This window comes from Athene cunicularia (genome assembly GCF_003259725.1).
Source record: "Athene cunicularia isolate RWA chromosome 11 unlocalized genomic scaffold, athCun1 chr11_part1, whole genome shotgun sequence".
Classification (NCBI taxonomy): Eukaryota; Metazoa; Chordata; class Aves; order Strigiformes; family Strigidae; genus Athene; species Athene cunicularia.
The window spans coordinates 6,899,437-6,912,850 of NW_020799113.1; positions in this window are offsets into that span (position 1 = coordinate 6,899,437).

Sequence of the window (13,414 nt, forward strand, 5' to 3'; positions counted from 1 at the left end):
ACTGAAATACATTCTACCCCTACAGTACCCAACCACCACAGAAAAACACAAAATATACTGCTAATATGGTGGTTCTGCTGTGTGCCACATACCAAGAAGATCCGGAATAACAGAGAAAATACCTACTTGAAAGTACTAACATTGCAAGAAGTAGTGATTCCACATAGAATATTCACACAGTTCAAAACTTAGAGCTCTATAAATTGCAACAGAAAGAACTCCTAAATTAGGTATTTAAAACCTGCAGCTAGAAAGGTAAATACTTCCCTCTAAGTGGCACCTTCCTCTGAGTCAATATTGATTCAAGCTTCCTATCACAACTGTATTATTTTTATAAAATAAAGCTAACTCTGCAGTTAATCACAAACAGGTTTCCGGAACCTTAAGAATAAATGTCGTGAACATTTCAAATATTAAGAGATTCCATAAAACTGAGTTTGTACTGGGTTTGTATCATTTAGTTAACCTTCAGTTCTCAACATGAACTTATGTATAACTTTGCTGTATGCTATTCAACAGCTTCCACTAGATGTGAATACTAAATCTCAAGTCACTGTTTTCAGCTGGAACATCAGGGCAGCAGGATGCTCCAGTCGTTCCCCCTTGTCACCAATTGTATGAACCTTGCACAGAAGATGAATACCAGCTTCACCCCAGCAGAGGGGCTCCAGAAGGTGCTCATGAGCCCCACCATGGCTGCCTGGGCAGACAAAGAACAAGTTACTCTTCAGGAAACCAAACCCAGCCAAGTTGCTCCGAAAAACTTTGAGTGAAGCGCATTACATTGCTAATAATCTGCTTTGTAAATGAAGTTGAACCAAAGTTACAGGGTGAAGTCTCAATCTTTTTTTAGTGAGAGGTTTTGCTTTGTTTTTAACCACTTAAGTACAGAAATAAGGCATCATAGAGAAGATGACTTGCCTTCTTACTTGCAAGGTCTTTAGATAAGGCAGATATAGTTTGTCCAAAGTAAAAGAAGGCCAAATAGTTCTTTCTTCACCCATGTGAGTGACATCATGACATTTGGGATAGTTTGTGACTACACAAAGGAGAATTTACCCAGAACTACCCACTTCAAAAGCTGTTTAGCTATTAAGCTTTTTTTCCTCTCCAATCCATTCCCCAGTACCTTCCTTCACCCAGGGATCTTAAGTCATCTGCAGCTGATGTAAATGACCACAGTCCATATAAACTAATGGGATTTTGGCAGTTGATATCAAGTGAAGATCTGCCATAAAATTCACCTCAGATTTAAACCCTGCACTGTCAAACCCAGGAACCATTTGGAAAAGTTTGTAAGAGCAAGGTCTCCTACAATGGTCTGTAAGTTTAAAAGTCTATACTTCAACAAATTTCCAAGCGTAATTCAATTTTGACAATTAACTTTGGTAAAAAAGAGATCATGATAACTCAATTGGTTTTGTTACCCAAAAGATTACATCACTCGCTGCAGTTGCTGCTTTAAAAACTGCGTCTGATTTCTGCTCTGGTATTAAAGTGCTACAGAGTGTTTAACTGTTAGGCATGACATGAAGGAAAGAAAATCAATCAGGTTTAGCACCCAAGACAGTCCACAATGCAGTGCCAGTTATCTGAACAGAAACAGTAGAATTTTGTGACTAGAATTTTACTGATTAAGCTGCACAGGGAGCTTTTGTGGGTTTCTGTCTTAATCCAATATAAAAGTTTTACTGGCTCATTACTGCCAATTAAGAAAGACTTGACTTTAAAAATTTACTGAATGCTGATGAACAACATGAACTCTTATGAAGTGCAATATTAATTAGATGTCAGACTCTAAGTAAACTCAGATAATGCATAAACAAGAGTAAACATTCAAGTTTTTCATAAACTGTTATAGCATCATAGCAACAACACGCTTTGCTTATGACTGAGAAAGCATTTTATTTAACCCACAGCTTCAAGGCTCTTACCTGAACATATTTCAGTATGAAGCAAGGAACACATGAGGACTTCAAGCTCTACTACATTGCTGGAGTCATCCACTTTTAAAATCAACCTCTAACCAGACCAAGAGTGACAAGCAGGATTTACTAACTGCTGTCCTGTGGCCCAGGTGAACTCAATAAATATTTTCAGAGCAAGGTCCTAAAAGACTGTTACAGAACAACCAAGACAGCAGGTGCTAACAAGAACCCTTGCAGAGGCTGGTAACAACACAGAGGTCCGTGACTGAATAACCAGAAACCACCTTCCTTGTCCCACTGCCCTTTGTGAGTTTCATCTTGCCACATCTTGTGCCACACCTGATCTATAGTTTAGATGACATTACCAATCCTTAAGACTCAGAGAGTCATAATTTATTTTAAAGATTTCCACCTGAGTTGAATTATTTTGTATTTCCTCATGCATATAACATGAAAATGGGGAACTCCATAATTAGTAGTCCTTAGGTTTGTCTGGCATAGTATGTTTTCCTGATTTTAGATGGCTTGCTTCCCCTGCCATAATTCAAAATGCATTTACTTAAAACTAAAATACTTATAACCTTAAAATTACTTAAAGGCATTTTTTCTTCTTTTATATTCACATGAACAAGCTTCAACAGCACACTAGCCGTATTGTTTCATTTTCTAATGATGTTGTTTCCATGGAGGTTTTTTGTTGCTGTTGGGTTTTGGTTTTTAAAGGAGCTCAACAAAAAACCACCCAGATACAGTTATGACTAAGTATCAGTAAACCAGTCTTGTATCTGGCATTTAAAGTGTGTGGGTTAACGTAAAGTATGTCAAAGTATGTGGAAGTGCATTACATTTAGAGAAGGACAACCAATGTTCACAACTCTGTCTTTTAACACAGAAATTCTCAAACCCTACACAGAATTGTTTTATTTACTCATCAACTAAAATGCATATTTGGCATATTAGACAGGATTTTATTACTCTCTAATGTCCATAAATAAAGACAATGAATCAGTTAGTTCATAGCTAACTGGAAAAAAAAAAACTTCCCCCCCCCCGAACACCTGTTAATTCTCCCATCCCTCCCCACTCCATGACCTTTAAGAAGTCTCATTAAATGGAACTGCTCAGGAACTTCCTGATAAACTATGTTCTGGGGGTTATGGAGGGAGGGGGAGAAATATTAACAAAAACGAGATTTGTAAAAAAGCTGTCATAGAAATGTAGTATCTGCAAAATTCTTCAGGCTCAAAGGGAATTTCTAGTCAAAATCAAAGTCTAAAATAACCAGCAACCCAGCAGTTAGGTTATGATATGACCACGCTTCCTGGCAGGAATTAGCGTCAGCACGTCTAACATTTGAAGCGTATGTCTCAATCAGTGGGTGTATTGACTTTCTGTGGCTTTTACTATCTGCCTTTTCACTGACAGATAAATAAAATTAAAGGCTTTTTTTTATCTTGATGTAGAATAAAAACAATTTAGAACTCATCAGAAATCTTGTTTTCCAGCCACCTAGCATTCACTGGATTAGATGCTGACAGGATGGTGTGATTACTTATTATCTATACAATTTTAAATGTTACTACTCAATATCTGTGTAGAAAGGGGTATGTAAATTCATGTAATTCTCTACTGAAGGAAGAGTATTTTTAAAAATTAAGAAAATTGGCCCCAAAATATTTCATTTTTTCCTTAGAGTATGGGTCCAAGAAAAAAAGAAAAAATCAAAATCAAAAACCCCCCACATATGCATGCTTAATCTGCACACTCGCATCCATCCCCAAATCCTTACTGGAAAACAAAAAACCAGAAAATCTTACTAACTTAGAAAAGTAGTCCCAATAAGGTTAATGAACAAGAACCAAATGTGTATGAGGGCCGTTTGCAAAATCATATCCATGTACTGGTCTGTAGTAAGAAGCTTCTTTCCTTCTTACAGTGTCATCCTCTGAATATTAGTGACAACTAATATAAAGTTTTCTGGCTACAATAAAGGGCTTCTCAAAAGCAGACAACAATTTATAAAAAAATTAAGCATAGATTTGGAGTGCATATAGAGTGCAAATGCAAACGTGGATCTTTCTAATGTTACATATTTCAGTTTGTAGCACCATCTCATAAATTAGCTATACAACACAAACACTGCGTGCTAATGAAAATGAAGCAGCAGAAACTCCTAAGTCTCTTATTTGTGTTCTATCATGAAGCCAGCAACATTTGTAAAATCCCCAGAAGCACAGCTACTAAGATATATTTATCAGGTAGTGTTATCTGTTCCATAATTTAACACTGAAGCTAGATTTCTAACGGTAAACAGCATTTTTGCAGTGGTTGCCTCCTCCTCCACAGCTTCCTCTAAAAGGAATCTGTTTCTCTGAAGTGTCACATGCCACATCACAATCAGGATAAAAACTTCCATGACATGCTTTGGAAAAAAAAGAAAAAAGGAAAGAAATATTTAAATATCCCTACTTAAGGATTTCTCATCTACATAAAAAAAATATACATGACCTGAAAAACCTTATGTGTATATACAAATCCTTACGTACAACTTGAGTCCTTCTGACAGGCACACGAGGTCTCCAAGGAAAAGACTTTCTAATATTGGAACATTAATGTAGAGAATGTCAGGGGCTGAACAAACAGGCTGTAAAGCATAGGCATTAAAACTGACCCCAAATGCAGGCAGTGGGCAAAGGCTGCTTACCTTGACCATTTCTGGGTTTTTACTATTTTTTTCTTCTGTTTAAAGCAATGACTCTTTTTATCATGCAGGTAGCTGGAAATTCTAAAAGTATATCAGAAAAAAAAAGCTCTGAGCACTGTCTATAGGAACATCCAAGTTCTGGCTGCAGAGGCAGTTGTCCCCACACATTCCCTGAAACTTGTCCTCAGAGGTTCTGTAGAGGCTGTAAATAGCAAAAGCAATATTGTCCTCCAAACCAATTTTAGCTTCAAGATTTTCCACAGCTCCCTGGCTACTTTCTGCCTAATCTGCACCCTGTGTCAAACTGGTGATTCAATTCATACCTCCTAGGGTACTGGAAAACAAATCCTCTTGTAAAATCACTGATGGATATACATTTCTAAGGAGTTTTATATTGAAAAGGAAAAAACTGTCATCCCTTAAACCATCCTTTGATCAATTTATTCTCCAAGGACTTTGAGTAAATTTATCTGACCTTCTCATTAATTTTGTCAAACAATAATTTTGTATGACAATGGCTTTGCTGCTCTTATTTCATCCTCTGGAGTCAAATCTTGTGATCTCTATGCAGAACAGTCCCATATGGGATTCTGAGAGTGTCCATACACTCCAGAATTTTACCCAAAATAAAAGAAAAAGCACCATCATAAACATTACCATAGAAACAAACTTCCACAGACATAGCTATTAAGGAGAACAAAAAGGAAAAGCTAATTTATAAAGAAAACTCAGAGTCTTCAGTCTGTTTAACAGATACAATGCTAACAGAATAGAAACAGATTGTATTAAGCACTGAACAAACGATCAAAATAATATTACTATGCCCTTTATTTAAACAGGGGTCACTATAATTGATAGGAAGATCAAATAAAGAGCCTGATTCTGCAACCATCATAGACCTTCAGTAACATCCTCCTGCTTAAATTCTTCACATCATTTCATATCAGCCTCTGATTTCCTTCTGCCTGACTGTCCTATAATTTTCTCCATGGCATCCCCTCCATATACTGAAGGTGAAAATGTGATCCCAATAAGTCACTAGGGCTAGGGGCAACAGACCTTATCTAGAAGTTATTTTTCAACAACGCAACACTGTGCTCTCTTTGTTTTAATCTCCTTTTATATATAAAAAAATACTACTTTCCTCAAGAAAGAGAAACAACTCTTACAACATAATTGTCTCAGATATAGACATGTCTAAATTAAGGACACAGTTACGGTGATGAAGGTTTGTCCTTCCCTCTTGCAGCTTGTTAGTCCCATATGCAGCTTCACAGAAAAAAAATAGCTCAAAGTAAGAACTATAAGGAAGATCATGACTAAATTCCACTCACTTCATATTGTGCACTGCCTTGAACGCTTCAGGATTCCATAAATTCATCCTAATAATGAACTTGTCAGCCTTTCTGAAAATTCTAGAAGGCTACACACTACAGTCTTTACTATTTTTCCTCAGTGTCCTGTTGTTGACCTTGATACGCATGTGCTGAGAAATTATTTCCAAACCTATTAGATGATGAATTTTTTCTTATAGTTGGGCCTTGAAAACTTGAATTTTCACATTAAACTATTATTTTGGTGAGACTAGGATTGCATATTAAAAAAAAAAAAAAAACAAAAACAAAAAACCAACCAAAAAAAACCCCCAAAGAAATAACAAAAAAGCCCACAAAACAAACCCAAGACAGAGAAATGTTTTACATCTGTTCTTATTTGCACCGATAAAGTCAATTTTAACTCCGGAATGAACTCTGGAATTTTAAAGATCCTTTAACCGGTCAAGGAAGTTCAGTTGTGGACTGTATTTCTCTGAATGCATTCTATAGATTTACCACGTCTTAAGTATCAAGTCACTTCAAATACTTGGCAAAAAACATTCAACCTCTCAATAACAGCAGAACTAAAAATACAAATCTCACTGATTTAGCAACTCCGGTGGACCAAATCTTCCTGTTTTCCTCCCACTGTTGAACATCTGTATGTATTCTAAAGTTTTATCACTGGATAAAGGGAAAAAAATACAAAGAAACCAAGGAGAAAAGAAATATGCACTATTCTCTGCTTTTGAAAAAGGTAATACTTAAATCTTGATACATAGGCCCTATTTCTAAATAAGGCAGTGCTTATACACAACAGTTAGCCATGAACTGTGCAGAATCGTAAGTAACTGAATGTTCTGAAATAGACACACTTTGTTTATATTTTTAAAAAATTCATTTATACATTTTTGTTTGAGATTTTGTACACTTACTATACGCATTTGCACTTAAATTTTTCCTATAAAAGATTCTTTTCAAATAATACCTGTTTGGTACAAGTAACTTACAAAGTAAGGGTAACATGAAGACTTGCTTATAATGGCTCCAGTTTAATTCCAACAACAGATTCTTTCAATATGTAATTCCTCAAACACTGTGATTTCAATACTCTCATAACTTAACTGGGAGAGCTACAAGCCTTTTCAGTCTACAGACCACTTTGATTACATTCAAGAAACAAGAAAACTAAAGGAAGACCTTTAAAATACATATACAAATAAATGGAGATGAAGAAAATGGGTTCGTATTCTTGCTGTCAGTCCTCCCATCACACCCTTCCACATACTGCTTGCCTTTCACTCCCATGTTTTAGATCTGCAGTCTTCCCTTCCTAGGCAGAAGCGGTATTGATCCCATTCAGATGTACCTTCCTCACCTTTGGGAGAGAACTTCATGCCATGCTCTTGCTACAGCCTTGGACACTCTATTCAAGACGCTGAAATCCCAGTCATCTATTGACTGAAGTGCAAGAGACTAGAAGGGGTTTTAGGTATAAATCTTGCACACTATCATCTCCATTAAAGCGATGAGGGGAGAGGACAAGCTTTTAACTCTTTTCCTCTCCCCAGCCCCTGTCTGATCATCACTGTACTGTAAGACAACACCCAATAGAACACATTTTCCTTTTGGCAGGCTGCAAGTTCAGGTCTTTCTGGAAAATGAGAGATTACAATTATTCCTCTTTATAGGTAACTGAGGCCTTGATTCTTCATATAGCTTTCTGCCTCTTTTAGTACCTCATGCTACCTGCAGTTATAAGAGATGAGAATTCCCCAAGCCTCTTTGTAGCAACACTTCCACAATAATTAAAAAAAAAAAATCACACACAAAAAAAAAACAAACCACCCCCACACCACAGATGTGTGACACTCAAATTCTTGTATGGTCTTAAACTGCCTGAGAATTAAATTTTTATCGCTCTCCATAAGACCTTGTATAAAGTTGCTGGTTTCTGCAAAGGACCTGGATAGATCTTTCATCCACTCATGCTGAGAGAACACAGCAATTGAAATCACAAGGACTGCAACAGATAACTGCAATGCCCAAACCTTGCTTTCAGCTGCACTGTCATCTACCTTAACATCAAGTCTCCAATACTGAAAAAACATACAGAAAAAAAACCACATATGAAGAATGAGAACACAATAAAGGTGATGATTTTGTGATGAACATGTATGTCATATATATGTACCAGTACTGAATAATGACTATTTCAAACTGATGAACAATTGGATAGTTAAAAAAGATCAGTATTCACTGCACAATAGAAGTTGTTAAATCTTTGCATATGCTTGAATTACAGCAAACAAAATATTGTGCAGATACTGGTCATCTGACATAGTAAACTGCTCATTGACATGGTAATTTTTTAGGTAATTATAGCAGGGGTTACCAAGATCTTACACATGCTATGTTAAACAAATCCCAGTCTTGACAGATGGGCTATAGACTGCTCTATTTTGAAGCTGATCTGGGCTCCTTGCTGGTGACAACGTTGCCCTCTTCCAAGACTGTGATGTGGCAGTGCTGTATGAAGCACTGAATAGGCAGTGCGGGACCACAACACTGGCTCCACTTGAGGAGGGCAAACAGACAGGGGTAGAGAGGAAGAGACATGTTTGAGACCAAAAATTAAACCGGCTATGAAGAACAGATAAAAATATAAGTATCAATTTCAAGGCCCGCTCTTCATAAACTAGACAGTCCTCCAATATAACTACACTAGTTATGCTTCGACTCCCACTGAAGTCAACAGTTCAGACAGCACTGCTTTCTACATTTCACATACTTTCTGTTAAAAAAAGAAAGTGGAGAAAGTGAACATGAAAAAAGCAGTTTACTGATTCCTCAACATACTGCTGATGAATTTTTAATGAATAAATTTTGAGTTTGTTCTCTATGCTGCAGAGCTCTCTCCATACTCACGGTTTTAAAAAACAGGAAAACAGAACGATATTACTATTTCCTAAGACTTTAAATTATAGAAGAAACCTCTTTCACTTCAAAGTTTTACAAATCCATATTATATTTTGAACAAAATTCTCAGATTTTATACCATTCCTTCTCATTTATGTTGTCAGATGCACCGTGGCATTAGGCTTAAAAGCTAGACAGCAGTACTGCTCCAAAGGCAGCATAGGAAACAAGAAAAACAATTAAATTTTGTATGTTTACAAGTGAAAGTCTGCTGTAAATAACCATGTCAAGTAGATCTTGCTGTGGGAAGGTGGGATCAGAATATCGATAAGAACTGTGAGAAGGAAGGAATAGTGATCAGCAACAGACTACAGAAGGCAGAGCTGAAACAGGAGAGAAAACTAGATTTAGCCAAGCTATGGGATAAAGAAAAATAAACAAAACAAAAGAAAACAACAACAACAAAAAAGAAAACCTAGTAAGGTGGTTCAAGGGTAGCAGAATGTGATGGGGCAAGAGAACAGATCATAACTCTGTGGTTTTTCCTCTTTCTCAAATGTTTGATTCCCCATTTATTATCTCATTTGCAGCAGACTGCTTCACCCTGCCAGCACTGAATCTGGAATAACCAGACTGGAGGAACTTCCAGGTCTACCAACCCTTCCTTTTACTCTGCAGTGGGAGAAAAACTATGCTTATGACTGCTTGCAAGACCTAAGAAACAAGAACAGAGCAAACCAAGGCCATGATGACTTTGTACTGTGCATTGCTGAATAACTGTCATAGGGCTAAGGGATGTTTACTCCTTAGGCTCCTAATCCAAAAATACTCCTTTTTCTCCAACAATGCCTAATCCTGGAGAGCATGTTAACCTGACAATGTTCACCACTCCAGAAGTGAGAGTATGTCAAAGTACTTTGAAGTCCTCAAAGAGAAAGTTCCCAGCATATTTAGTCCAGTCTTTCTGATGTCCTCATTTCGCTCTCATGTGTCCTCTTTGGAAAAGAAAGCCTCCGATCAGTGATGAGTGTGGCCTTATTAAGAGTAACGAAACTATAAAGTATTAGGAAATAAACAATGCCAAAAAGGAGCCAGACTGCAAGGTTTCTACTTTGTTAGCCTAGTCTGGCATTTAGAGATAATACAATAATACAAACAGTAGCATTCATTACTAAATGTTTTGTCAGTAGAGTCACTTAAAATAATCGCATTTTACTTTTTATTTTTTGTACTCATAAAGGCTTTCACAGCATAAAAACCCCTCCAGTTCTATTCAAATCTTACATTGTCTGATAAAAAACTCTCACCATGAGAAAGAACCAGCCATATCTCAATTCTCTAATCATTGTCTGGCATTAAGAGTTATGAGAAATCAATTATAATCACTATTAAATAAGGGGGTCATCATCAATATGCCAGTAGCCTTGACAGAAAATTGTGTTAAGAGTATAATCACTAAATATAATTTCATGTGGATATCTCTCTTGTGATCTGTATAAATGTGGGAAGCTGAAGGAGAAAGGAAAATGATCACTACATGAAAGCCTACAATAATGAATAAAAGATAAGTTTATTTAACAATGCCTAATATGGCAGCATCACTGCAATTAAGATATTCTCCATAAATAAAGAGATCACTGGAAGCTATGCAATCATTTTCATAAACTTGCAAATCAAAATAATCCAGCAAATTATGTCCAGCATTAAACATCAAATGGAAGAGTCTAAAGTATCACACAGTTTTGGCTGGCTGGACTTCACTGAGAAGTTTCAATTTGGCCATTTTAACTTGCTTTTTTTTTGGTAAATTTTCACTAAAATAGATGTTATGTATTATAATCTCTGTGTGCACACATCATGTACACACGCACACATCAACTGCTGCTGAATAAAAGGGGTGACTGAAAAAATACAAAAGAACTGTGGCTTTTATCCTCACCCCTCACCCTCCTCGCTCACCATCTTGTCTTTACATTTGCTGTTAAGTTTCTTCATAGAAGCCAGGCACTAAGCTGCTACCCTCTGGAATATTCACAATGAAAATTCACATAATTTCACTGTTGATTCAAGTTTCATTCCTTCAAAAACCTTAAGAAATGGCCACCTGATAATTCCAGAATATAAAACTATGTCATGTGCCAGCAGGAGCATCATTAGTAAAACAGTTTAATAACGGTCTTAGATTTTCACTGATACTTTACTATACATTTGAAATTGTGAACCTGTCTCCATCCAAGAATGCACCTTCAGAAGAAAACAATGAAAAGCAAGGAATTCTAAAGAAATAAAAAACAAAGGCTTTATTTCTCTTCAACTTTTATTTCCAACATACTGTTTTGAAGTGTTGATGGATTTTTTCGTTGGGTTTTTTATTTTGGTTGGGGTTTTTTTTTTGTGGGTTTTTGGTTTTGTTTTTAGAGTACTAAACTAGTTATACAGATTAGAACTGAACGACTAGCAAAAAAATAGTCACAAATTTGAAGTAACATTCAATTCCCCTGTATATATGCATGTCAGCTGACCAACAGATACTATGAGAAAGCCTAGATAATAGTTGTGATTCCTTTTTCTGATAGCAAGCCATCACTGTAAATATTTTTCTTCAATATATGACCCAATAAAACCACACTGAGTGTTTACCCTCCTCTTGGTATTATAATGACGTGATAGCTAACACATGTGGTTTCATCTCAAACTTATATCCTACTTTTCAAAACTGATTCTCTGGAATGAAATCATAGTTCACAATAACCTAAAGGTACTTTATCATACTCTTAAACAACAGGAATACTTTTTGCAATTCTGCCACTACACTCCTACGTACATTCTTGATGTTCTAATCTTGAGTTACAACTTCATATGTAGAAGAAACCACCCTCAAAAGACAGCAATTTAATTGCAAATAGCAGCGATGGTAGAACCAAAGGTCTTCTAAGAAAAGCAAGATTGAACCAACAGATGTTGTCCTATTTGAATTCTGGCTCTTTAACAATTGGGGTCTTAAAAGACTAATCCTTACAAGCTCCTCCCGCACAAAGAAACAGCAAAATACTTCTGTGCTCATTTGAATCTCAAAATGGAAGCATAGTTGTTTTTATTCTGCAAATGAACATTACATCTTTAGTATTTGACAATCACTGTAGCAGATTAAATGGCCTGTGCAACAAGATGTACCTGCATTCAAAGTCAGTGGAGGGAAGGATATAGAAAAGTGATAGCCGCAGGACGCAATGATAGCCAGACCTAAAGCACTTTGTTTATTTGAATTTCTTTCTAGCCATCTGTATCTTGCCTTTACAGAGTAGAAGTATTGTCTCATTTGCCCTGGACGAGATATAAATTAAGAAATGCTGCCAAGATACGTTCTTTTTAAACAATTGCATAGATTCTCATTTCAAAGGACATTTTAAAACCATTCTCCCTTACAAAACATTAGCATATGCTTCTTAAGTGCTCCTGAAATAAAATTTGTATCACTACAGTCACATGGCATTATTCTGCCTACAATAGCTAGTATCAGCTGCCTTGTTGTTAAGACTTGAATCGGAATTTCCTTGCTGCAAATGTTTTCTCTCTAGGGTATATAATTTTACCTCTCACTCCTCCTGAAAATTGTAAGGCAATCTAAAAACATCCACCACTCCTGTTCACTGTATGAGTATCTCACCAGCCTTCCTTCCAGAAAGAAAACAGCATTAATTCAAAAAATGGATGAAAACAAAATCCCTGGTTTCTTATCAATAATTACAAAGTTTCATTTTTAACCTACCTTTAAAAGTAGTATTACTTTTAACATGTTTAATAAAAGCAATGAATTAGCATAACAACAAATGGAATTACATGCACATATTTTTCTTTTACAAACCCTAATAAAATAATGCTAAATCTTGAAATGTTCTTGTGTCTCAATATGCACAACTCCTGACCTTAAAACCTGTAATGTCTATCATTACCTCACTATCAGAACTACCATCTCTGCAGGCATGTGAGATCTCATATTTAACTAAATCAACAGCATTGACAATGATTTTGTTCTTAAAATTACCCAGTGTTTCAATTTCCCAGTATACAGTTGGATTGATTAAATAAAGGTATTCATATTCATAATATTATTTTTCAAGGCAGGGATAAAAACAGACATTTACATATTTTTAGACCAACATCTATTCAACTGAAATTCCTCTAATGGCTCATGTTGGGCTGAATTAAACTTCTATTTCCCCATCAGCTCTGGTTAGGAGAGATTTTGTTTTCATCTGTTGCAGAATTATGCACCTATAATTACTTTAAAATCTTACATAAATAGGCTTAATTTGAGAGTCCCAAAAGAAAACAAGAGCACATTATTTACCACATAGTTCAGCAATAAATTGAGGTAAGCATAGATTCTGCTAAAACTGATTTAGGATTCTGACAATTTTATAAAAAAAGTAGGATACTAATTTAAAATAGGCAATTTCCCTTGGGTTTTTTGTGCTAATATCAGTATGGAGTGGCCCTGCTACAGTAAAGGCAATGCTGAGCAGAGATTTCCCCCCCCCCCCCCC